Source organism: Bidens hawaiensis, unplaced genomic scaffold (genome assembly GCF_021521415.1).
Source record: "Bidens hawaiensis isolate Kalapana, Puna unplaced genomic scaffold, B.hawaiensis_p1.1 tig00023714_1, whole genome shotgun sequence".
NCBI lineage: Eukaryota > Viridiplantae > Streptophyta > Magnoliopsida > Asterales > Asteraceae > Bidens > Bidens hawaiensis.
In genome coordinates this window covers 219759-244306 of record NW_027493728.1, presented here as the reverse complement: position 1 = coordinate 244306, position 24548 = coordinate 219759, and the positions used below count along the sequence as shown (strand labels likewise).

Sequence of the window (24548 nt, the reverse complement as noted above, 5' to 3'; positions counted from 1 at the left end):
GTCAAAGTAATTAGAGTTGACCCGTTGACTTTGACCAAAAAAAATCTAATCGAATCGAACGGCTAATTGAGTATGACCAGTTGACCTTGACCAAAAAAAATATTATTATTACTTAATCTTTTGTTAAAAAAAAATGTCTTGCAATTCTAAGCTTGAAGTTTAAATATGAGTGAAAGCCAAAAGAACACTTTAAAAGAAGAATTCAACATGTTTAAATATATTCAAGAAGAATCGGTTTCCTCTCCCATCAATAGATATGAGTTACTCGTCAGTGAAATGAGAAGTGCAATTGCAGGGGTAGTTGGTTTAGAAAAATGGATAAATGTGCAAGTATTTAGTAAGTTGACAAAAATTGATTAAATTTGAAGGACCATTATTGTAAGTATATTTTGAAATTAAATTATTTAACCGTATAGTATGTGAGCTAAGACAATCTAACCCCTAGATTCTCAAAATTACATGCATTGTTAATTGTACATAAGGCAATCATATTTGTACCTCTTAATTTTTAAGGGGTCATACTCATTTGCTTTATATATAGTATAGATATATATATGAATAATGTAATTAAAAAATTCCTAGCTCTATAAGGCTATGTAGTGGGGCAAGGAAATTGGCGATTTTGGGAGACAAATTGAATAAACACCCCCCCCCCCCGACGATAAGAGGGGCGACAAGGGGGAGGGACGGGTTTTTGTCGCGGGTGTATGTTTGTTTTTATATTCTTATATTATATGTGTGTGTAATATATATGCATATATATGCATACAGTTAGGTTTAAAATGGAACTTTAAAAAAGTAAGAAACTGAGGAACACCCTTCTTAACCTTAATCAATTCCCCACATCCTTATGTTGTACCCTCAATCACTTACATTACATCATTTTTGTAAGAGAAAAAAAGCCTTCTAAAAATAATTAAAAAATTTATAAAAAAAAACAAAATGTTTATGAGCAAACACATATAGATCGGTTATGAGCAAGAACATATTGTTCGGTTACGAGCAAGCGCAAATTGCTCGGTTATGAGCAAGCGTAGATGGCTCTGTTATGAGAAAGCGTAGATGGATCCGTTCTAAGCAAGCATAGATGACTTTATTATCAGTAAGTATGTATGAATTTAGTCATGGATTGAGTAATAGACTGACATAGAACAATTAAAGAATGAATGAGTAATGTTAAGTAATGTATGAATATTGTAAGTTGAAATTAAATATGACTTGTATAGTATGTGGAAGAATAACCTAATGGTTACGTAAATTAGAACTTACTTAGTGTGTGGCTTAGTTGTAGTATGCAACAACTATTATAGATGACATAACAAGCTTGGAGTGTGTACAAAGCTATCCATAATGAAGATTGGTTTAGAGAAAGAAGATTTTATGCAAAAGTTGTAATTTCCGCTACAAACAGAATGTCCTCCCATTGTAATAAACTGAGTTCATGAGTGAATCCAATATTCGTTAAGGTACTCAGGTTTGGGACCGTACACCCTACCCCTACCACCACCATGACCACCATTACGATCGGTGCTGCCTGACTACCACCACCATCATTGTCGTCGTCGCAGCCGTTGCAATTTTTCTATTTGGGAAGGTTTTTTGTTATTTTGAAATAAGAGTGTTTTTTTTATCATTTTTATTTTATTCATGCATTTTTGTGGTGCTTACCAAATAACATAAAGTAATAAATCATTTCATTTTCATATGTAATCAAACAAGACAAATGAATGATAACCTATTTAATTCATTCCATTTTCTATTTCTTTTTTTTTTCCATTCTCCATCAATTAACATTGTCGCTTGTTAAGTCCACCCATTTAGTTGGACTAAACATTCTCCTCATAAATGCGGCTCATCAAGTAGAATATGAACATTTTTTTTGGGCAACGAATCCTTCAAATGGTCTAGGCTAAATTCACCACATCCCGATACACTCGTCTTTTGAACCGAAAAAAACTCTCACCTAAGGCTAACGTCAGTGAACACTCACCCTAAGGCATGACAATGTGGTAAGATAAAACACATTCAGTTCAATACTGAAAGCCACCTACTCATCAGTCTTCTATCATCGATCACCATGATGTCTCTAAAACTATATGTTGGAGGCGAGAATCAAATTTTAGTCACATGAAATATCAAGACTCTTACTTACCACTCTACAAGTACCTTGTTGGCAATTAAAATATGAACCCAACTTTCAACAATGATCACCCAAGATACTTTTATTTTTTCTAACAAATCAACCATTTTTTCACGTGTGTTTTTAATATATTTTTGTTATTGACTTATTGTATAGAAAAACTTTTTTGTAGTCAAAAGTGAGACACAAAATTGGTAATCCTTAAATCTAAATATTTAGGAAATAAATACTTATTTGTTAGTTAATAAAAATAGCTTGTATCTAGTTTCGCAAGCGTTGTCTTACCGCAATGAAATTTATGTTTGTTTAGAAAACACTTTTACCGTTTACGGCTCCGGTTCAATGCACCGTCCTCACAACTAGTTTGTTATATTCATAGACTGTCGTTTTTGTTTTATAATTTTTAATACTAACGATTCTGAAAAACCGGTTCTAACGAATAAACAACCAAACTAGAACTTTTAAAGTGCTAAATTTTCTGTTTTGTTATATAATTGCATGGAATATATATATATTTAAATAAAGAGCTTGATAGTCCTAATCTAATAAATTAATGACCATATTAGTCTGCGGACAATTAAAAAAATATAATAAGACAATAAGAAGGTTGTTTTGTGGGATTTAATATTAACATGCACCATGAAAATCAAACAGATTTTGACAAATTTACCATGATCGACCACCTTCACCTTGTGACGAATATAAAATCATTCGTAATAGTTAAACAATGATCCAACTTAATAAATAACATAGAAATCTAAGAAGTTGACACTTTGGAGTTTCAAAATTGGAGAAAGAACCAAATATGAGTTTTAGCCGGAGTGTGGGGAGAAGTATCAGCAGAGCTTCTGCGAGTTGGCGGATAGAAGACGTGTTTGCTCGCAGCCGTGGTAGCAGCCGTCACTCGATGGAAGACGAAGAGGCCTTACGATGAGCTGCTTTGGAGAAACTACCGACGTATAGTCGATTAAGAACCACCATCTTTCAGCAATATGTTCAAGAGGATCAAGAACAAGCACACACTGAACAGATGTTGTTAGATGTACGAGCTCTTGATCCACAAACTCGACAAAACTTTATAGATAAGGTTTTTAAAGTTGCTGAAGAAGATAATGAAATATTTTTGAGGAAGTTTAGAGATAGGATTGACAAGTGTGTTGTGTTTATTTTCGTTTGTTTCAACTTGTTCATGTTACTAATAAAACATGTTATCATATGAGATGATGTCTCAGGGTTGGGATCTCCCTTTCAACTGTAGAAGTTTGGTTTCAGAATTTGTCAGTGGAAGCGGACTGTCATGTCGGAAAGAGGGCACTTCCAACACTGATAAATACTGCTCGGAATATTGTTGATTCGTTTCTAGCTAATTTGGGCATCAGTTTCTCTGAGAAAGCTAAGCTTCAGATTCTTAAAGATACATCCGGAATTGTCAGACCCGGAAGGTACGCATGCATATTAATATATTAATACTAGGTTAGAAACATATATATTACGCTGCTTAAATTAATGTTTTTAAAAAATATTTATTTTAAACAAAATGTCAAATATTTCCTAAAAACGTTTTATAAAAAATTAAATCATATGACATGTAATCATATTATAGAAACATGATCAAATACATTTTATTCTTAACATGAAAATAGTGAGAACCAATTTGTTGTTATCATTAGGTTTAGTTTTATAGTTGTTTGCTGTTATTTTTTGTTCGTATTTGCTAATTTCGATTATGAGACGTTATTAATATTTGCTGATTTATATTTTGTTGTTATTATTATTATTTTATTTCTTTTGTTGTTATAAGTATTGTTGGTATTTGCTGTTATTATTTTGTTCTTGAATATTTATTCTTTTGTTGTAATTTTCAGGTTTTTTTCTTTATTATTATAAATCATTGGTTATGTAGATTGGTATTGTTGTTGGTATTGTTTATTACGTTCTCAGTTTTTTATAAATTATTATTATTTTCTACGTTCTCATGTTAAGATTAAAATGTACATGAACCTTCCCCTCATGTTATATATCAAATTAAAAAAGTTCATTATTATTTAATAGAAGAAAGAGAAGAGAAATAAAAAACATATTTCATCAAAGTTGACACATGACATCTCATATCTAACTTGGAGACATTCGAAAAAACCAACTTTTAGATGAACTTAAAAGCCGACACATGACATTCATTATTTCAATTTATTAGATATATGAGATGTATGTCCTCTTTGGGATGGATCTCACAACCTTACTCGGATCAATCTATGTTGTTAGCTGGCGGAAATCACTAATAACACTCGGATTTCAAATCTTAGTTTGAATAAACAAAACAAAGAAAGATAGTTTGGTGTTTGGTAGAGAGAGAAACTTCTTTCTTTATTTCCAAGGTGTTGTTTTTTATTTCAAAATGAGTTGTGAAGTTGATTGTGAAGAAATGGGTTAAGTGACCCTTTATATAAGGTCCTCATTTTTTCAACTTTTACATTTCGTCCGTACAAAATAAATGTACTGAGGTACGTAATACACCGGATATTAGCAAATATAAAGACATACACAATCCTAATACTAATATAGAATATTATATCCCTACAATCTCTCTCTAATATTGAGTATGTTAAGGAACCTTCATCAAGTTCCTTGTTTCGTCTTTAAATTCTTGAAATCTAGTACTTGTCTTGATCCAATAGCTTGAACGAGATTGGATCTTGGACAAATCTTTATTTTCCATTCTTGAAGACTTGAACTTCAATCTTATTTTTTGGGAAGGATCAGCAACTGCTAATTTTAGAAACATCAGATGCGAGAGGCTCGACATCTAATTTTCTGTTGTTGACTTTCTTGGGCCGATTGGTTTCATTTCTTTGTCTTTTGACTGATCTTTAGACACGATCAGTTGATTTTTGGTTCAACCGTCAACTGTCACCTTCTCGTGTTCTTTTAAGCGCTTCAGCATCTGCAACTTCAGTCTCTATAACCCAGTACACTTGATCTTGATCTACCTGTTCATGTACAGTTGCACAAAACTTAGAGGAAATAAGATTCGTTCACAGACCCTCTTGAGGGTCAAAGAAGAATTTTCTTTTTCAAAACATGCTCTTGGTTTGAAGTGTTTGCAAGATAACTCATGAAATTTTATTTTATAGACTTCTCAAAATATCAATTTCAGTCCGTTAACTTGTAAATGATTTTTTTGCATCTTAGGTTTCCAACGAACTTTGTATGAACGACCTTGACAACAAAACACATGATTTTGAATAAAACAAAGGTTTAATAAAATATGTACAAACACAATAAAAACATAATTTTTTTTGCCATTTTCTTAATTATAATATTACTAATATATATACATAATATATTAAAGTTGAAACAAAAATAAAAAAAAAGATATGAGTAAAGATGAAATTAATATTATATAACAATAATATTTACAAAATTTCTTATGACTTTAATATTTTTGCGAAAAAGATCACAACATGGAATCACATTGATCGATAACGTCCTAGATCACACTTCTATTTGGATATTATTATGCCAAGAACCCAAATTCAATTGTAGATATATTTTGTCCATTTTAAACTTAACAAATATTTTGATGTCAACGTGATATGTTAAGGTATGTATTAAGCACAATACTTATGTGGTCCTCATTTAATCCAACATGTTACAAACTTCATCATACCTGAGGAATAATTTTTGTTTATCAGTATCACCCCAAATTGACTCCGACCCCTGATGATTGATCAAAACATTTTGATCTTATTTTAAAACTTTTTGCAAATTTTCTTTTCAAACAATTTTTAAAGGTTTAACCATGGAATTACTTGCCATACGGACTTACATGCCTTCATATAAAATGTTTAGGACTTACTTGTTTGCCCCACGTTACGTGGTTCTAATATACCTCTCTTTTTTTTTGACAATTTATCAACATTTTTTTGTTGAGTTTATATCTTTTAAACATTTTGCAGTTTTTCTGCTTTAACATTTTGATTTTCAATAGTTGTATTTAAAGCAAGAACAATTTTTATGGTGATCAATCACTAACGGGCTCGTGTATGACTGACTAATAACATTTTTGCCTTCATCGATATGCCTTATATTAGAGTCGACAACCGTTTTATAATAGTATAACCACTAGCAAAGGCGGAAATTTAGGTTTATATCACTTTGACACTTACTCATTTTTCAAGTCTATATACACATCAAGCAGTGATCTTGTTGGCTTTTGATCTACTCTTTTCATGTGCTAGAATCGTTCGAGATAATTTCTTATCATTTTTCAAAGGTTGGATCAATTTCTCAAAATTTTATAATCTTATATTATTCGACTCCCTTTAAGAAGGAGCTCCCTTTAAACGAGAGAATATTTTTTTGAAACTTTTTCTGATTTTCTTAAAGAGAGTATAAAATCTTTTTGGCAAGTCAAGTGACCTATTTTTGTTTTTCTTAAATAAACTGAAAATCTTTTTGATGAGTTAAACTTAATTCATTTTCTGAATTAAAAATCTTTTTGATGAGTTAAATTTAACTCATTTTCTCCCTTTAAATTATGACATTTTGAAAAATATTTACAAATTTATATACAAAAAGATATAATATGTTGTTTTAAATAAAAAGGTCAACAATCTGTTGTCAGATGGACTATCTTAAGCACACATTATCACATTGTATAACAAAGTTGAAAAGATTCAAACCGAAGCTCAGCAACTAATGCTGAATCCGTCACTTGAGAATAGTAGTTGGATGCGTTGTGTTTGAGAAATGCTCGACAAGTTGTGGTTGATCCATTTGAAGAAGTATAGTGTTGTTGAAGAACAATATATGAAACATTTCCCATTCCTTGAAGTTCTCCCATGTCGCTTATGAAAGACTCGAATTCGCCATCGAATGGTTTAGCATCAAATAGCAAGGTTTCGTCTCCTATCATATGTCGGGTGCAACCACTATCTAAGTACCGAATACTACTGATATTCCTCATTGATTGACCCTACATGCACTAAGCGTTTAAACAGACATGGTTCCCGAGACTTAGTTGTCTCGGGAAAGTCGACCATAGATCGACCAAACTTGATTTTATTTCTTGAAAACCATTTATTTCTTGGCAACTCATCGCTTGAAGAATAATCCGTACGAATCCAAGCACAAACTTGTTCCTTGGTTTTAGCAATTTTGGACTTTTCTTTTCTTGTTTTTAAAACTATTTTTGGTGAATCCTTAGACTTTTCAGTCTTCAGATCCTTTTTTATTTTATCCTTTTTAGTTTTCCAAAAAGGTTTCTTTTTGCGTTTTGCTTTATTAACTTTGGATCTCACATCCACTTCACTGGGTTCACTATCAGCTTGATCAGTCCTTGAATTGGGTCTACTAAAAGCACCTTTTGAGGACTGACTAAGCCGTCTTTGAATATCAAATTGTTTCTTGAACCAATGCTTGCAATGTCTTGCAAGGTGAGAAGAATGAATACAGACGAAACAACACTTTCTCCTAGGAGAGCCATAGAACTCATCAGAACTATGATATGGTTGGTGCAGTGGGAAAGGTGATCAATGGAAAGAAACATGATTGTAAAACCCATTTGATATGTGACCCCGATCATTAAAAACGTTGGTGTAATATGGATCAACATAATTTTATTGATAATGACCCTAGTAGTTGTTATCAAAATAGTTGTATGACTGACACTTTTGTGATTGATTAGTTGTTTGAGAAAATGATATTTTATTTGGTGGCACATATTAACATGAAGTACTCATTTGATTATCAATTTCAAACACTTTGCTTTTACTTGAATTATCCTCAGTCTTACAACTTGTTGATGAACAACTTGATATGTTCACCTAAACAGGCTTTTCCACCGACCCACTTTCTTCATCACAAACTACTGAACAAGATAAATCACTACTAAAACTAACTGATGAAGGAATGAGATCAACAATTTTGGATACAAGGGAACAAATGTCTTTGGTTTTGGCACATGACCAATACCATTGACCATTTCGTTCTCAGGTGGGGTATTGAGACTAAAGTGAGGGAGGCTAGTATAATTCTCATTAAAAGGAGGTGGACCTGCTGTGTGATCGTAGCCTATACCCTTCTTTTGTTTCACCCGATCTGTGCCTCAATTATCCCATTCAATTTATCACAGGCTTACTCAAATCTTTCAACGGCTATTTTTCTTTGTGCTAAATCTAATTCTGGCTTATCAATTTTGGCGTTTAATTCAACAACACATCTTTCGTGGTGCCCAACTAGTTTATTAGACTGAAATAACTTTTATTAAATTTAGCCATATCATTGTTATGAGTTTTAATCCTAGTAGCATATATCTTTTCAGCTTTTCTAAGATTATCGTTCTGGCATCTAAGACTAAGGTTTTCATCTATCAAGGTAGCATTATGAGTTCTATAGTCCTCAATTTTATTTATACAAGCTTGAGAGCACAAGTGTGTGTACCTCAAGAAGGATAAGAGTTGCTTGACTGTTTCCAAATGCAGCACGCTCAGGGATGATAGGACTTACTTGACTGCTTATACCCGCAATACTTGTCTCATCTTTGTTTTCTTTGCACCAAAACTTGATGGTAGAAGTTAACTCTTAGAGCGTTAAGGTATCCAGGTTTGTCGTTCTCTTGTTGGTAATCACAATGTTGTTCCAGGTGTAGGGCAATGAATTCAACAACTTCATGTTGATCTTAGACAACTTATTTGTGATACCGGCATATCTTAATTTAGCAACGAATGACTCAAATCTGTTGAGGAGAGAGGCAACCGATTCCCCTTAAATATGTTTAAACATGTTGAATTCTTCTTTTAACATGTCTTTTTGCTCTTCCCTCATATTGAGACTTCCTTCAAGCTTAGTATTGCAAGACATTATTTTAGAGAAAAGACTAAGTATTTTTTGTCAACGGTCAACAGGTCAATGTCAACGGTCAACTGGTCAAGGTCAACGGTCAACTGGTCAACTCGAATTACTTTGACTCGATTAAATTAGATAATATTAGATTAGATTAGAGTTATATTAGGTTTGATTTGATTTGATTTGATTTGATTAGAATATATTAGATTTAATTAGATTCGATTAGATTAGATTACATTAGAGTTAGATTATTATTATTATTATTTTAGATTGTTTAAAATAATAATAAAAACTCTATTGATTACTAGATTCGATTCTTATTTTTTTAATATAAATTGATTATATTAAAAAGAAGACAGACGACGAATCCTGTTAGATCCGTAGAAAACATTACTATAGAGGGGAGGAGGGGTAGAGGACGACCGAAATTGACTTGGGATGAGAGGATTAGGCATGATTTGATAGACCTAAACCTCTCCGAGGACATGGTTGAGGATAGGAATTCGTGGAGAAGTAGAATTAAAGTTAAGGATTTTTAGAGAGAATTGAATACCTTAGGGCTTAGACTTAACTTATTTAGGTCGCATACCATAATGGTATTTCCCTTACATATATTATTATTATTATAATTATTATTAGCTTTTATATAGCTGTTAAACTGTGATCTTATTATTAATATTATTATAATTAGTAGTAGTTTGTATATAACTGTTAAACTTTGATTTCCTTTATTTTGCTTCATACACATGTACTTAGAGCCGAGGGTCTCTCTGGAAGCCACCTCTTCATTCCTTTGGATAGAGGTACGGTGTGCCTACATCCCACCCTCCCCAGACCCTACTTATAGCTTTGCTGTCGGTGGGATTTTACTGGGCATGATTGATATATTGATTGATAAATTGATTATAATAATAAATAAAGTAATATTAAAAAGTCTATTCTATGAGGCTATACGATTACTTCTTTTTTTAATATAAATTGATTATAATAATAATAAAATAAACTAATATTAAAAATGCTATTCAATTACCTTTTTAAATATAAATTAATTATAATAATAATAATAAAATAAAATTATATTATAATCTCATTTGATTACTTCATTCGATCACTTTTTTTAATATAAATTAATTATAATAATATTAAAATAAAATAATATTAAAAAATATCATTCGATTACACCGTTCATTTGATTACATTTTTTTTAAAGATAACAATAAAGTCTAAAGAACTTTAGTCTAAAAATCAATAGATCGGTCTAGATCTGAGTTTTTAAACCAGATCTAAACCAAAAACACCAAAAACACCAAAAACTTAGATTTGATGATTTTCGGGTATGTCTAGGATGTGAAGCACTTCAAAAGTAGCGGGTAACACGAAGAACAATCTCAAATCTACCAAAAAATAATATCAAAACCCGAAAAGTTTGATCCGTAAACCACAAAAGTTGAGCCGAAAGTTCCGATACCACTTGTAGGTCCTCTTTGAGATGGATCTCACAACCTTACTCAGACCAATCCGTATTGTTAGCTAGCGGAAATCATTAACAACACTCAGATCTTGGATCTTAGTTTGGATAAACAAAAGAAAGAAATATAGTTTGGTGTTTGGTAGAGAGAGAAACTTTTCTCTTTATTTCTAAGGTGTTTTTTATTTCAAAATGAGTTGTGAAGTTGGTTGTGGAGAAATGGGTTAAGTGACATATTATATAGGGTCCCCATTCCTTTGGACTTTTACATTTTGTCCGTACAAAATAAACGTATTAATGTACGTGATACACCGAATATTAGCAAATATAAAGACATACACAATCCTAATACTAATATAGAATATTAGCCATACATGAGATAAGATATAAGATTTTAGATTTCTAGAGTACCTCTTGCTTATTCTAAATGTGTTTTGTAATCAAACACAAAAGTCTTCCAAAATTTCATATTAAACACTATTCACAGGATGACACTTCTATTGGGGCCACCATCTTCTGGTAAGACAACACTTCTACTTGCTTTGGCGGGAAGGTTATATCCAAGCTTAAGAGTTGATGGAGAGATAACTTACAACGGTCATAAACTCAACGAATCTGAACCTCGAAGGACTTCAGCCTACATTAGCCGGTATGATATTCATGTAGGCGAAATGACCGTTAAAGAAACTCTAGATTTCTCAGCAAGATGTCAAGGAGTTGGATCTCGGTTAGGTAACAAAGCTTTAAATTAAAACCCATATTTGAAATTGTGTTAAAAGTTGTAATGTGTTTTGTCTCCATAAATATTGTGACTAGCATCAACTTTATACTATAAAATACACATAAATTGCATACTAACTAGCCACTAACTAGAGAACATACTAATTAACCGCTACTATAAATTTTATGATAGAAATTACTCTAATACTTTTAACAAGATAATAACTATAAATAATGAAATATATAGAACTCTTAACGGAGCTTGCAAGAAGAGAAAAAGAAGCAGGGATCTTCCCAGAAGCGGAAGTTGATCTTTTCATGAAGGCAACTGCCATTGAAGGAGACGAAAGTAATTTGATTACTTACTACACTCTTAGAGTAAGTATACTACCCTTTTGGTTTCTAATATTTTTAGTATTATCTTTCCTAAATTGATACGTTTGTTACACATATATATCAGATATTGGGCCTTGATAACTGTCGTGACACCCTCGTTGGAGACCAAATGAGAAGAGGTATCTCAGGGGGACAAAAGAAGCGTGTAACCACGGGAGAAATGCTTGTGGGCCCCGCGAAAACGTTGTTTATGGATGAAATATCAACAGGTCTAGATAGCTCAACTACATTTCAAATAGTGAAATGCATGCAACAAGTAGCACACCTCACCGACTCGACAATATTCATGTCCCTATTACAACCTGCCCCCGAGACCTTTGAACTTTTCGATGACATATACTTGCTATCCGAGGGCCAGATTGTGTATCAGGGCCCACGAGAACACGTTGTCGAGTTCTTTGAGAGTTGTGGGTTCGAATGCACCGAAAGAAAGGGTACTGCTGACTTCTTGCAAGAGGTAAAAACTAGCACAACTATTGTGTACTATGCAATATTTTTTTAAATCCTAATATTTTTTTAAATCCTAGGTGACATCTAAAAAGGACCAAGAACAATATTGGGCAGATAGAAACACAGCATACAGATACATCCAAGTAAGCGAATTTAGTCAACGGTTCAAAAGTTTCCATGTAGGCGAAAAGTTGCAACACGAATTATCAGTCCCTTATGACAAAAACCAAAGTCACAAAGCCGCTTTAGTGTATAAGAAATACTTGGTACCCAAAATGGAACTGCTTAAGGCTTCATGGGATAAAGAAGTGTTGTTGATGAAAAGAAACGCATTTGTTTATGTTTTTAAAACCATACAAACGTGTTTATAGCATTTATTACCACGACTCTATATCTTAGGACCACAATGCACCACCGGAATGAAATAGATGGTTTCATTTTCTTGGGTGCGCTATTGAGTAGTGTGCTTGTTAACATGTTTAACGGGTATGCCGACTTGTCACTCATTATTATGAGACTTCCTGTTGTTTACAAACAAAGAGACCTCATGTTCCACCCTCCATGGGCTTTAACACTTACCGATATCGTTGATAGAAAGTATTTTGTGGACCATTATTCTCTACTGGGGTGTTGGCCTAGCCCCAGCTGCTAGCAGGTATTATGTAAACTATATGACAAAATTACAAATTTTGTCCTTTACGTTTTCACCAGATTTCATTCATTATCCTTTATCTTTAAAATTGATATGTTTTATCCATTACGTTTATAAATCTGACAGCGTTTAATGTTCTTTGACCCTAACTCGGTTAGTTTTTCTTGTTAAGTCAGGTGGAACATATTAGAATTATTTTAATAAATTAAAAAATACAAAAAAGAAAACTATCTCTCACACATACACCACCACCCACCCCACCCCACATCGTCACTGCCACCATAGCTTTTTCTCCGGCAAGCCACTACCACTATCTTCTCCGATGAATAAAATCACCACCATCACAATCACAGTTTCCCACCCACATCTACAAGATCGTCGTTCAACAACCCCATCTGCGAATCCTCCATCCGATTTACAACAAGACAGTTTTGGCAATCCTTACCCATGTCTCTCTACCATATCGGAATTCAAGGAGACGTCAAATTGGGTTCTCTACCTATGTCTCTCTACCATAATCTGTTGAAGAAGTTGATCGGCTGTAGTGGAGGTAAGTTAAGTGGGAAAGAATGTAAAGATACATATATTTTTAGTTAATTCTTTTAAGTACTAGAAAATATTTAATCTTTTAATTTCAATTATTTAATGGTTTTTAAATTAATAACTTGGCTTAACGAGAAAAACTAACCATATTAGGGCCCAAGGACAAACACTGTAATATTTATAAACGTAAAGTATAAAACATATCAATTTTAAAGATAAAGGATAATGAATGAAATCTGGTGAAAACGTAAAGGACAAAATCTGTAAATTAGTGTGTACTAGAGGTGTGCAAATTGTGGTTCTGTTTGGTTATTACCCTTAACCATAACCATAATTGAACTTCGGTTTCGGTTAATCGGTTATGAAGCTCGGTTATGGTTAGATTTTGGTTAACTAATCAAGGAAGGTTGAAATAAATTTGAATTAAATGAGAATTGAAAAAAAAACTAGTGACATCAAATGGGAATTGAATGAATGTTAATATATACATATATACATTTTCCATGGACTGGATAAAAATATCCAATCTACACATGTACATATATGCATATAAACATATATTCATCTCGGCGTAAGCATGCCTTGATTATTTTCGGTTCAGTTAATGTTTCATTACGAGACGCCATTAACCATAACTATAATAGATTAATCAAATTACCTTAACCATAACTGTCGATAAATTTTGTTTAACTAGTTAATGATTTGCTCACCCCTTCAATGTGTTTGGCGTAATACAGGTTCTTCAAGCATCTTCTGTTGGTGTTTCTGATACAAAATGTGGCAGCAGGACTTTTTAGGTTAATTGCCGGAATTTGTAAAACAATGAATATTGCATACACCGGTAATCTTTTGTACTTTTGCTTATATATCAATTGGGTGGCTTTATTCTACCTAAAAGCAAAATTCCAAACTGGTGGGAATGGGCTTATTGGATATCACCTCTGTCTTATAGCTACAAATCTATTGCCATCAATGAATTCCTTGGCTCTAGGTGGACCAGTCGAAGAGTATGCCACTAGCTCTTTAATTTGCAAAAATAACTTTTTTTATTTAATAGGAATAAAAAGTTGGTATATTTGATATTAGTATGGGTATTGGATTTTAATATTCTCAAAATGAGTTATTGGCCGTAATTAATCCCAAGTAAAGAAATGTTTTCTAACAGTCACAACTTTCAACCTATTTTCTTCCAGCATTCCAAGACATATTTTTCATATAATCAAAAGGCTAACGAGGTTACTTTTGAGTTAATATGGGATTACGGGAGGAAAATATGTTGAAAGTTGGGACTGTGATAAAACATTTTTTCAGTTACGATTATTCAATAGCCCTATTTTTGGCAGAGTACCGACAATTCAACAAACCTAGGGTTTTCTGTGTTAAGGAACTTGGATATCCCAACTTCAGAAAGCTCATATTGGATTGGTGTCGGTGCTCTTCTTGGTTTTATGTTTATCTTCAATATCCTTTTCACGTTGGCTCTCATGTATTTAGAAGGTAAGTAAGTTAATTGTTTTGAGTTTACACAGACTTTTAAGTGTTTCAATAACTAACTATGATGATTCTTTTATTTACTATCTAGCCCCTGGAAAACCACAAGCAATAATCTCTAAGGAAGAAGTTGCAGCCTTAGATGGTCATGCTACTCATGAAGGAGCGAGTTCAAGTATGAAATTCAAATTCCCAAAAGTTACTATTTGTTAAGAATGTCAGTCTTCATAAATTGAAGTAGGATTCATATAGTTTACTAATTACAATGTGATAGGTAGTATCAATATTAATATACAATGTTAATATCCGGTGCCGTTTAAACAAGTCACAACAAATCAATATTAATATACAATGTGGGAGAAGAATAAGAAAGATTATTGGGTAGCTCCTTGTAACTTTTTTGGGTAGTAGTAGTAGTCGGTTGCAGGGCCGTCTCCGAGAATTTAAATATCTTAGCCGAGCCAAATTAATAAGGCCCGCTGGCATTAACGAAAAATTTTTATTATCTAATGTACATGGATAAAACTTTTATCGACCGATTTATTATAAGCAGAAACCATTCTGAGCATGTAATTATCTCATAAACAATTGCAAATAATCTTATTTTTAATACCAAAAAACATATATATGTAATATGTATAAAAAAGATTGTGTCCCAGAAACTTGTGTGCCCTGGCCAATGGTGTGGCTCCCTCCGAGCCTCCCCTGGTTGGTTGTTATTGTGTGTATATAGAAGAATACACAAGACAAAAGGAGTAAAGGACAACTACTAACAACCCTTGTATCATATCGTTTGTCAAGCTAAACATTAAATTTACTCATCAAAGGACTAGAGTACATTTTGGTGGGTAGTTAATGTAGTGGTTGACAGTAGCATTTACTTAGTAGCATTTACTTTTAGCTGGGTGTTGCTAACCGTACCACTCTCTATAGCATTTTACTGAATGCATTTTCAGCCCTGAACTTATGCAGTTTCATTACACACGGCCCCACCATTTTCCCTTTTACCGCAAGTCTTCACCACACCGTCCCCACCCTTACCGCCCCTCTGCGGTGTTCCCCCTCTTTACCGTCCCTAAGCCGCCCTCGACCAAGCCCATAGTGTGCAGTCTTAATAGTCTCACTAAATATATCAAATTAAAAACTATTAAGCTATTATTATTAGTTTGTTTTATTAGTGTGTGTGTGTGTGTCTATACTGCATTGACACTGATAATAATAATAATAATAATAATAATAATAATAATAATAATAATAATAATAATAAATATTATTATTATGATCAAAAACAATAAACACAAAAAGATAGAAAAATAGAAACTTTATAGTTTTTTATTTAATATTTTAGAAGACCATAAAACACAAAAAATGTTACAAGAGAATAATATGTCAAATAAAATTGTTAGAGAAATTAAACGTTCTGGGGAGATGAGGTCGTATGACAAGTAGAGAATGAAGTACGTTAAAGCCTAACTCTTACTTTTATCTTTGTATATGTGATGCTAAACATTGACGAGTAGAGTAATGTAGATTTCAATATCAATACTAGTTTTGTAATTAACACACAAATGATTTAACAGCTTTTCAACCTAATGATTAACTTTGTAGATGGAAAGAAGAAGCTACGTCAAATTCGTTCTTCCATTTTAGATGCTAATAGTGTATCCAAGAAAGGGATGGTTCTTCCATTTACTCCACTCGCCATGTCATTCAATGACATGAACTATTATGTTGATATGCCTAGTGTAAGCTCCTATTTAGAATATTCTCCATAATATGTATATATTTATACAATCCTACGATGAGTTTTCGAAACAGGAAATGAGAGAACATGGGGTGACGGATACTAGGTTGCAATTACTTCGTGATGTAACCGGTACATTTAGACCTGGAGTCTTAACTGCGTTGATGGGAGTAAGTGGTGCTGGAAAAACTACTTTAATGGACGTTTTAGCAGGAAGAAAAACCGGTGGTTATATTGAAGGAGATATTAGAATATCAGGATTCCCGAAAAAACAAGAAACATTCGCTAGAATTTCAGGATATTGTGAGCAAAATGATATCCACTCTCCTACTATCACCGTTCATGAATCTTTGATCTACTCAGCTTTTCTCCGTCTCTCGATTGAAGTTAGCAAGGAAGACAAAATGGTAAAATAACATATATATATATATATAGATGTTATAAACTTATTTAGTATGATAATAATAATAATAATAACAATTTGCTTTATGATTACAGATATTTGTAAGTGAAGTGATGGAGCTTGTTGAACTAGACAATATCAAAGATGCAATAGTGGGACTTCCAGGAGTTAGTGGATTATCAACGGAACAAAGAAAAAGGTTGACGATTGCGGTTGAGCTTGTTGCTAACCCTTCAATTATTTTTATGGATGAACCAACTTCTGGGCTTGATGCAAGAGCAGCGGCCATTGTTATGAGAGCTGTGAGAAACACCGTTGATACAGGAAGAACAGTTGTTTGCACCATTCATCAACCTAGCATTGATATCTTTGAATCTTTCGATGAGTTGTTACTACTAAAAAGAGGTGGACAAGTTATCTATTCAGGTCCTCTTGGAACACATTCTCAACAAGTTATCGAGTACTTTGAGGTGTATATTGTGTGTTTTACCCCATCAACGAATAAAGATAACTTAGATCGATGAAATACTTATCGTTTTTTTTTTTGGTTATCTGTATTATCAGGCAGTTCGTGGAGTTCCAAAGATTCCCGAGAAATACAATCCAGCAACATGGATGTTGGAAGTGAGCTCTAGTGTTGCAGAGATGCGGTTAGGGATAGATTTTGCTGATCATTTCATTGCCTCATCTTTACATAAGTAAGTTCTATGCATTATAAGGGTACATTAAAAATAAATGTTAAAACTTTATACAAAAATAGTTATTATTTAAAATGAAAATCTTAGAAGGAACAAGGCTTTGGTGAAGGAGTTAAGCGTACCCGCTCCTGGTGCCGTTGATCTTCACTTTGAAACACAGTATGCTCAATCTTCTTGGGGACAATTCAAGTCTTGTTTATGGAAGATGTGGTGGAGTTACTGGAGAAATCCTGATTATAACCTTGTACGTTTCTACTTCACATTACTCTGTGCGCTCATGTTCGGGACTTTATTTTGGAAAATTGGCAACAAGAAGTAAGTATTAAAATCATATAATTATTTATAAATATAGTTTCATGATTCTTGATTTTCATTTTCAGATCCAGTAGCACTGATTTGCGCATTGTGATTGGGGCCATGTACTCTTCAGTATTTTTTGTTGGTATTAATAACTCCCAGACAGTCCAGCCAGTTGTGGCGACGGAAAGAACAGTTTTCTATCGTGAACGAGCAGCAGGGATGTACTCTTCATTACTATATGCCATGGCACAGCTCTGTTTTAAATCCAAAACACGCATATGTGATATATCAAGTCCCGGATTGATAATCAACACACGTATTAAATGAATAACTCTCGTTTATATTAATCAGAAAATATAACTTTAAAAACTGATTACAAATCTCTCAAACCCTAACTCGGTTTGACTCTTGATGAACCCTAACTCGGTTACACCAAACTCACAACCTTTAATGTCTAACCATAACTCGGTTTATATAGACTAACCTAACTTGCTAGTCAAGACATTACCAAATATAATAAAACCCTAATTATTGGATTGGGCCTTACACTTGGGTCAAACAACAATTGACCCAACAATCACCCCCGCAATTGTTGTACCCGAGTCACCCCTAATTTCCTACTCGAAATTGGCGGGTCTTCAACTTCACACTTGTCAACAATCTCTTGATTTTCCTGAGGCTTTTCATGATCTCTTGCAAAGTTCTTTCGGCTCCACTTGGCTAGAAGACACACTTGCTTCGTTTGATCATTACACCCCTTCCTTTGGGTTTGAATCTCTTTCTTGGCCGCGCTTTTAACTTCCAAAACACTCTTCTTTGGACTTTGAATTTTGGAACTTGGATCTTTGACTGGAATCTAACTCGTAACATGTAAGGCCCTGTTACCAGTACCTCACTTTGGACGTTGGATTTACTCATAAACACAGTTCTAAATATCAGAATTAATTAAAACTTTATGCGGAAGATAAAACTTTCATAAACATTACATAATAATTCATAACTTGTCTTAAAGCATTCTTGTCTTTCAAAATTAAAACATTAAATATAAAACATCATGCGTCTTCAAATGCCAAACTCTTATTCTTCTGCCATGTGTCACCGCTCAAGCCAGCTGTCTCATCCTACTCACCTGCGTGCATACTAAAAGTCAGCTACGCTGAGTGAGTTCTAGTTAATCACACATAATACAATACATATACTTACCTTCAATTATGCATCCAAGGATACATAATAATTACTTACTAATTTACTTTCATTACATAATTCCATACATACGTTCATACTTTGTTACTTTCATGCTATATAAATACTGTTCATTCTATCTCAGATATTATTAAGATTTGATCCCTCTTTCCTTGTCTATCTCGGATATTATTAGGGTCTGATCTCTTTCTTGTCTATCTCAGATATTATTAGGGTCTGATCTATCTCAGATATTATTAGGATCTGATCTCTTTCTTCTCTATCTCAGATATTATTAGGGTCTGATCACTTACTTCTGCCTCTTTGTACATATTGTCTTTACATACCCGTAACATACATATACTTTCTTTAATCATTTACACATACTCATATGTTGTACATATATCTATCATGCACATTCATATTTCGTATACATACCTCCCTTGTCAACACGTGCAATATCCGAAGATCGTTCACGTACCGACAAGCTTTCATTCACATCCAAGATACACATAATTAACATATAAAATTATAAATCATACATGGCATACACTTACCATTTTAAGGTAAGTGTATTAACTATCGCATCGAGTATGCACACAGCCCCGAAAACATAACAAGGAATGGGGCTAGAAACTCAGATGAACCCGGTTACGCGCACCGTTAATGGTTATTCCCTTCCTTAGTAGTGCGCGACTAACTGTATAACAATTACGCGTATTAATTACTATCACTATCCATATCGTATTTCTAGTTTAATTATAACCCTCAACGAATGGGGGTCCGGGGGCAACGCCCCTGGCAGCAGGGTTCTAGGGGCGGGAGCCCCTAGCGGGGTCCAAGGAGTAGAGCCCCTGGCTGGGGTCGAGCTATAACTGTCTTAACACAATTTTCATTAGGATTTTAAATTATTATCCAATTCGTTAACTCGTTCGCTATAACAAATTAAGCATGATTCGTTATCTGATTCGATATCTTATCACAACTTGATTCGTTATCTGATTCGTTACCTTATCGTAACGAATTGGTGAGTAGCGAATGACCTAATTTGTTATCTTATCCTAACGAATGAGCATATAACGAATGACCTGATTCTTTATCTTATATTAACGAATGAACATATAACGAATTAAGGGTCCATTCGTTATCAAGTCACACGACTGTGTCCCATTAGTTATGACCGCGTGACGAATGACCAATCTTAACGAATTACCAACAGTGCTTATCGAGACTTTGACGAATGACCAATCTTAACGAATTACCATTCGTTATCAAAGTCAAAATCGCCAAGAACAGTCAACATCAGATATGCGATTAAACCCCAAATCTTGATGAAATAACACGAATTTGGTCTCATTGAGTTCGTATACTCAACGCCAAAAAACCCTAATCGTTCATACATCCAATCATCGCGTTTAACGGGTGTAATCGATTGATATATGTTACAGCTTTCTCATACTTGCAATTACCCTATCAAACGTTAACAGATTTTTGCAAGGGTCATCACGTTTGGTTTGTTTTTATCATTCTCATACAGATCTAAGATTTTCCAAACAAATCCGAACCTAAATGAACGATTTCTAATTATAAACGTACCTTAAACGAGTCGATCTACGAACACGGACCAGTCTTGATGTTGGTTTGGTTTGTCACAACGTTCTAGCACCAACAAGCTCAGGTTTTCACCTTTGGATCTTGACTCGGGATATAGGATGTTGTTTGTGTGTGTTTTTCAAGGTGTAGGTATGGTGTAGAGATGGATAAAAATGGAAAGAATTAGGGTTTAAGGGGTATTTATACTCCCTTAAGCCCATGGACCTAAGGCTCATTCCATCTCTTATCCTATCTTTTTAAAGTCCAAGCCCATCTTCTTATTAGTTTATTTATCTAAACCGATAAACGACACACTATAAAATAAACAAAATTTATTTTATTAATCTTATCGAAAGCAAGATGTTACATAACCGGCTTGTCTTCTTTCAGTCCAATACTTTGAAGATCCCTACCTGCAAAATTCTTCATTCCAATGATAGCTCGTTTACCGGGACTTGTTATCTTGAGGCTAATCTTGTACAACCAATTCTTGGTCCTTGTCACCTTCATCAAAAGCTTATCTGTATCATCTTTAATGGTTAGCAAATCATGTTTCATGTGAATCTCGCATCCACCTTCCGTTGCTTGACCAAGACTTATGATATTGAACTGTAGGCTCAGAATGTAGTAGACATCGGTCAACAAACGTTGCTCCCCTGTTTTTCCTTCAATTAAGACCGACCCTTTTCCCGAATATCAATACAAATTTCATCTCCGAACTTCACCTTTCCCGTAACACATTCATTCAACTCATATAAGTACGCTTTATTACCCATCACGTGATTCGATGCTCCGTTGTCGAGATACCAACCATCTTTCTCCATCGGCTCGGTTTCGAAACCTTTGGAATTACACCATATTCATTCAGAAAAACCGTTTTCTGATCACCTTTAATCATAAATAAACTTGGATCAAAATCATCAATTTTGTTCAAATTAGATTCTTCCTTTTTCTTCATACATTTCGGACACGCAGACGCAAAGTGACCAAACTCATCACAACGGTAACACTGAACCTGTGACATATCATTCCTTCTCCATTGATGATCCTTTCTTTGACCCGTATACCTTGACCCACGATGTTGACCATCTCGGTTTTCACAACCATCTTGATCCTCATCCTCTCGGTCATGACCTCCGGTTTCCCGGCCTCTTCCACGCCCCTGTGAACTCAGCCAACCCTTACCTCGGCTACCGGACTGATCATACGACTTGCCTTTGTAACTAATATCCGACCGATTGAAAAGTAACTGACCTTGTGAATTTGAAGCGCGTTCTCTCCCTCGTAGAGGTTCCTCAAACGCCTTAAGTCTTCCAACAGCATCTTCAAACCTCATACTATCGAGATCAACCGTTTTCTCGATTGAGGCTACCAAGTTGAAGTATTTTTCTGCAACCGCATCAAGTAGCTTTTTCACCAATACATCTTGCTCGAATACGTGACCAAGACCCGTTGCCTTTGAAACCATACCGATTATTTTTCCCGCAAACTGATCAACAGTCTAGTCTTCCGCCATCTTGAGTTTCTCAAATTCACTTTTCAATGTTAGGAGTCGAGCCTTTTGGACTCGCTCGGCCCAACAAACTGTGCCTTCAAAGTCGCCCATATTTCTCGAGCATTCTAGTATTGAGAAACCTGAAAAAGAATATTACCTTCCATAACTTGGAACAAAAACGACCTTGCCGTTTTATTCTTCTTCGCATCAATAACCGCACCCTACAACTTCCCATAACTCTTGATCATCTATGATCGGTTCCACCACAATCGCCCATGTGATGTAATTATTTCATTCAACTTTGGAACCTGCAACGATATCCCCCCCCCCCTCTCTTTGGGTCGGATTATCGGATTTTCTGTGTCACCTGCCATTATCAGTGTCAAAGCCCCTTTGCTCCACTAAGTTGGAACAAATACAAACCAATCAACCCTGAACAACTTTTCTGAACCGAACTTGTTTGCTCAAAACACACCGATCACAAATACCTTTTGAAACAACTAATCTTGTGCAATGTGATAAAAATATTATTATTACTAATAATAATAAAAAAATATTATTCTTCATAAACATACTGTGCACACCTTGAACTCAATATTTGTAATCTTCACCTTTGTTATTACGAATAATAATTGAAACTCTTCGGAAATCACGCCGCAAGTCTGCAAGAAAACCTTGAACCACTTTTCAATTGTTGTTGACTTTGTGACTTTCAATCACAACCCGTATAACTATAGAAACCGGATTCCGATACAAGAAATTTTTTTGCCTGCAACATAATCCCGATCAAAAACCCGTTGCTTTTGAGTCGCTGCCGAACGGACAACCTACTTGTTGCGCTGTCGTAACAGTACCCACGCCGCTGCTCTGACGTATCAGTACAAACCCAACTTGGTTTCGATATTCGCCGATTTATAGCTCCTCTCAAGCTACCGATCGCCGCCAACCGATTATCGATTTATTGAACTTGGCTCTGATACCAATTCAAGTCTCGGATCGATAATCAACACACGAATTAAACAAATAACTTTCGTTTATATTAATCAGAAAATATAACTCTAAAAACTTATTACAAATCTCTCAAACCCTAACTCGGTTTGACTCTTAATGAACCCTAACTCGGTTTATATAGACTAACCTAACTTGCTAGTCAAGACATTACTAAATATAATAAAACCCTAATTATTGGATTGGGTCTTACACTTGGGCCAAACAACAATTGACCCACAATATATTTACAACATATTCACAAATTCTAATGGAACTTTTTGTTATGAAATATGTTTTAGGTGTTTGTGGAGATACCATATGTACTACTTCAAGCAATATATTACACCGGGATTGTATACTCCATGATGTCATTTGAATGGACAATAGCTAAATTCTTTTGGTTTTTCTTCATCACCTTCTTTTCATTTCTCTACTTCACATACTATGGAATGATGACTGTTTCCATCTCACCAAATGAGCAAGTAGCAACTATATTCTCTGCCGGCTTTTACCTGCTTTGCAATACCTTCGCAGGGTTTTATATCCCACGTTCGGTAAAAATTTCAACCTTAGTTACTTATTCTTGTAATACTTTATTTTAACATAAATTTTTTATTTTTTGAAACTTTAGAAAATTCCCGGATGGTGGATTTGGTACTACTGGATCTGCCCAGTTGCGTGGACGGTGTATGGGTGCATTGTTTCGCAATATCATGACGTGAATAACGAAATCTTGGTGCCTGGTATGACAACTAACCCAACCATGACAAGTTATATTAAGGACTACTATGGTTTTGAATTGGATTTCATGGGTCCTGTTGCTGCTGTTCTTGTTGGCTTTTGTGTGTTCTATGCTTTGCTTTACGCCACCTTCCTTAGGATTTTGAACTTTCAGACAAGATAGAATGAAACATGTAGAGTATGTAATGTTTTATTCCTATAAATCAATGTTTGTTCACATGTGAAATAAATGTGAAACGGGATGGTGCAAGAGACTTGGCGTGCAAGTATGATTGAGTTTGGATGTGTTAAGGGTAATAGGGTCAATTTAATTATTAGTATTTATTGATTGAATTAGTTAGTGTTTTATGTTGGGTTTGTTTATTTTTGGCTTATGTTTATCTAGCCAATCAAGATAATTATGAGTTTGCTTGATTTGCCTATTTTTTTGAGTTTAAATTTGTTTGGTTTATGTGAGTCTATATAAATGGGTCGATTGTTTTTGTAATGGTTAAGTGTATTTTCCTTTTTTTTTTTCATTGGGTTTGGATCAAATACAAACAAATTTTATCATAATAATTGTACAAATAACTTAAGTAAGACCATGTGTAGTCAAAACGCCTCACCCTTGGGCATTTTGCATCATGTGGCATCCCCGTCATCAATGAAGAGTTTTGCAAAAAGTGACGTGGTGGACAAAACGCCACAACTCTCATA

General features: G+C 34.2%; 1 pseudogene across 1 annotated transcript; it reads left to right on the top strand.

Annotated features, from left to right (window-relative positions):
- The first annotated feature begins 2818 nt into the window (after window positions 1–2818).
- Window positions 2819–24339, top strand: LOC143567946 (ABC transporter G family member 29-like; annotated as a pseudogene). Its single transcript, XR_013141496.1, has 16 exons — window positions 2819–3292; window positions 3373–3582; window positions 10942–11186; window positions 11422–12027; window positions 12098–12675; window positions 13953–14222; window positions 14559–14712; window positions 14798–14881; window positions 16315–16451; window positions 16525–16857; window positions 16949–17323; window positions 17418–17551; window positions 17639–17866; window positions 17932–18101; window positions 23409–23665; window positions 23743–24339. The product of XR_013141496.1 is annotated as an ABC transporter G family member 29-like (transcript).
- The last annotated feature ends 209 nt before the right edge of the window (window positions 24340–24548 follow it).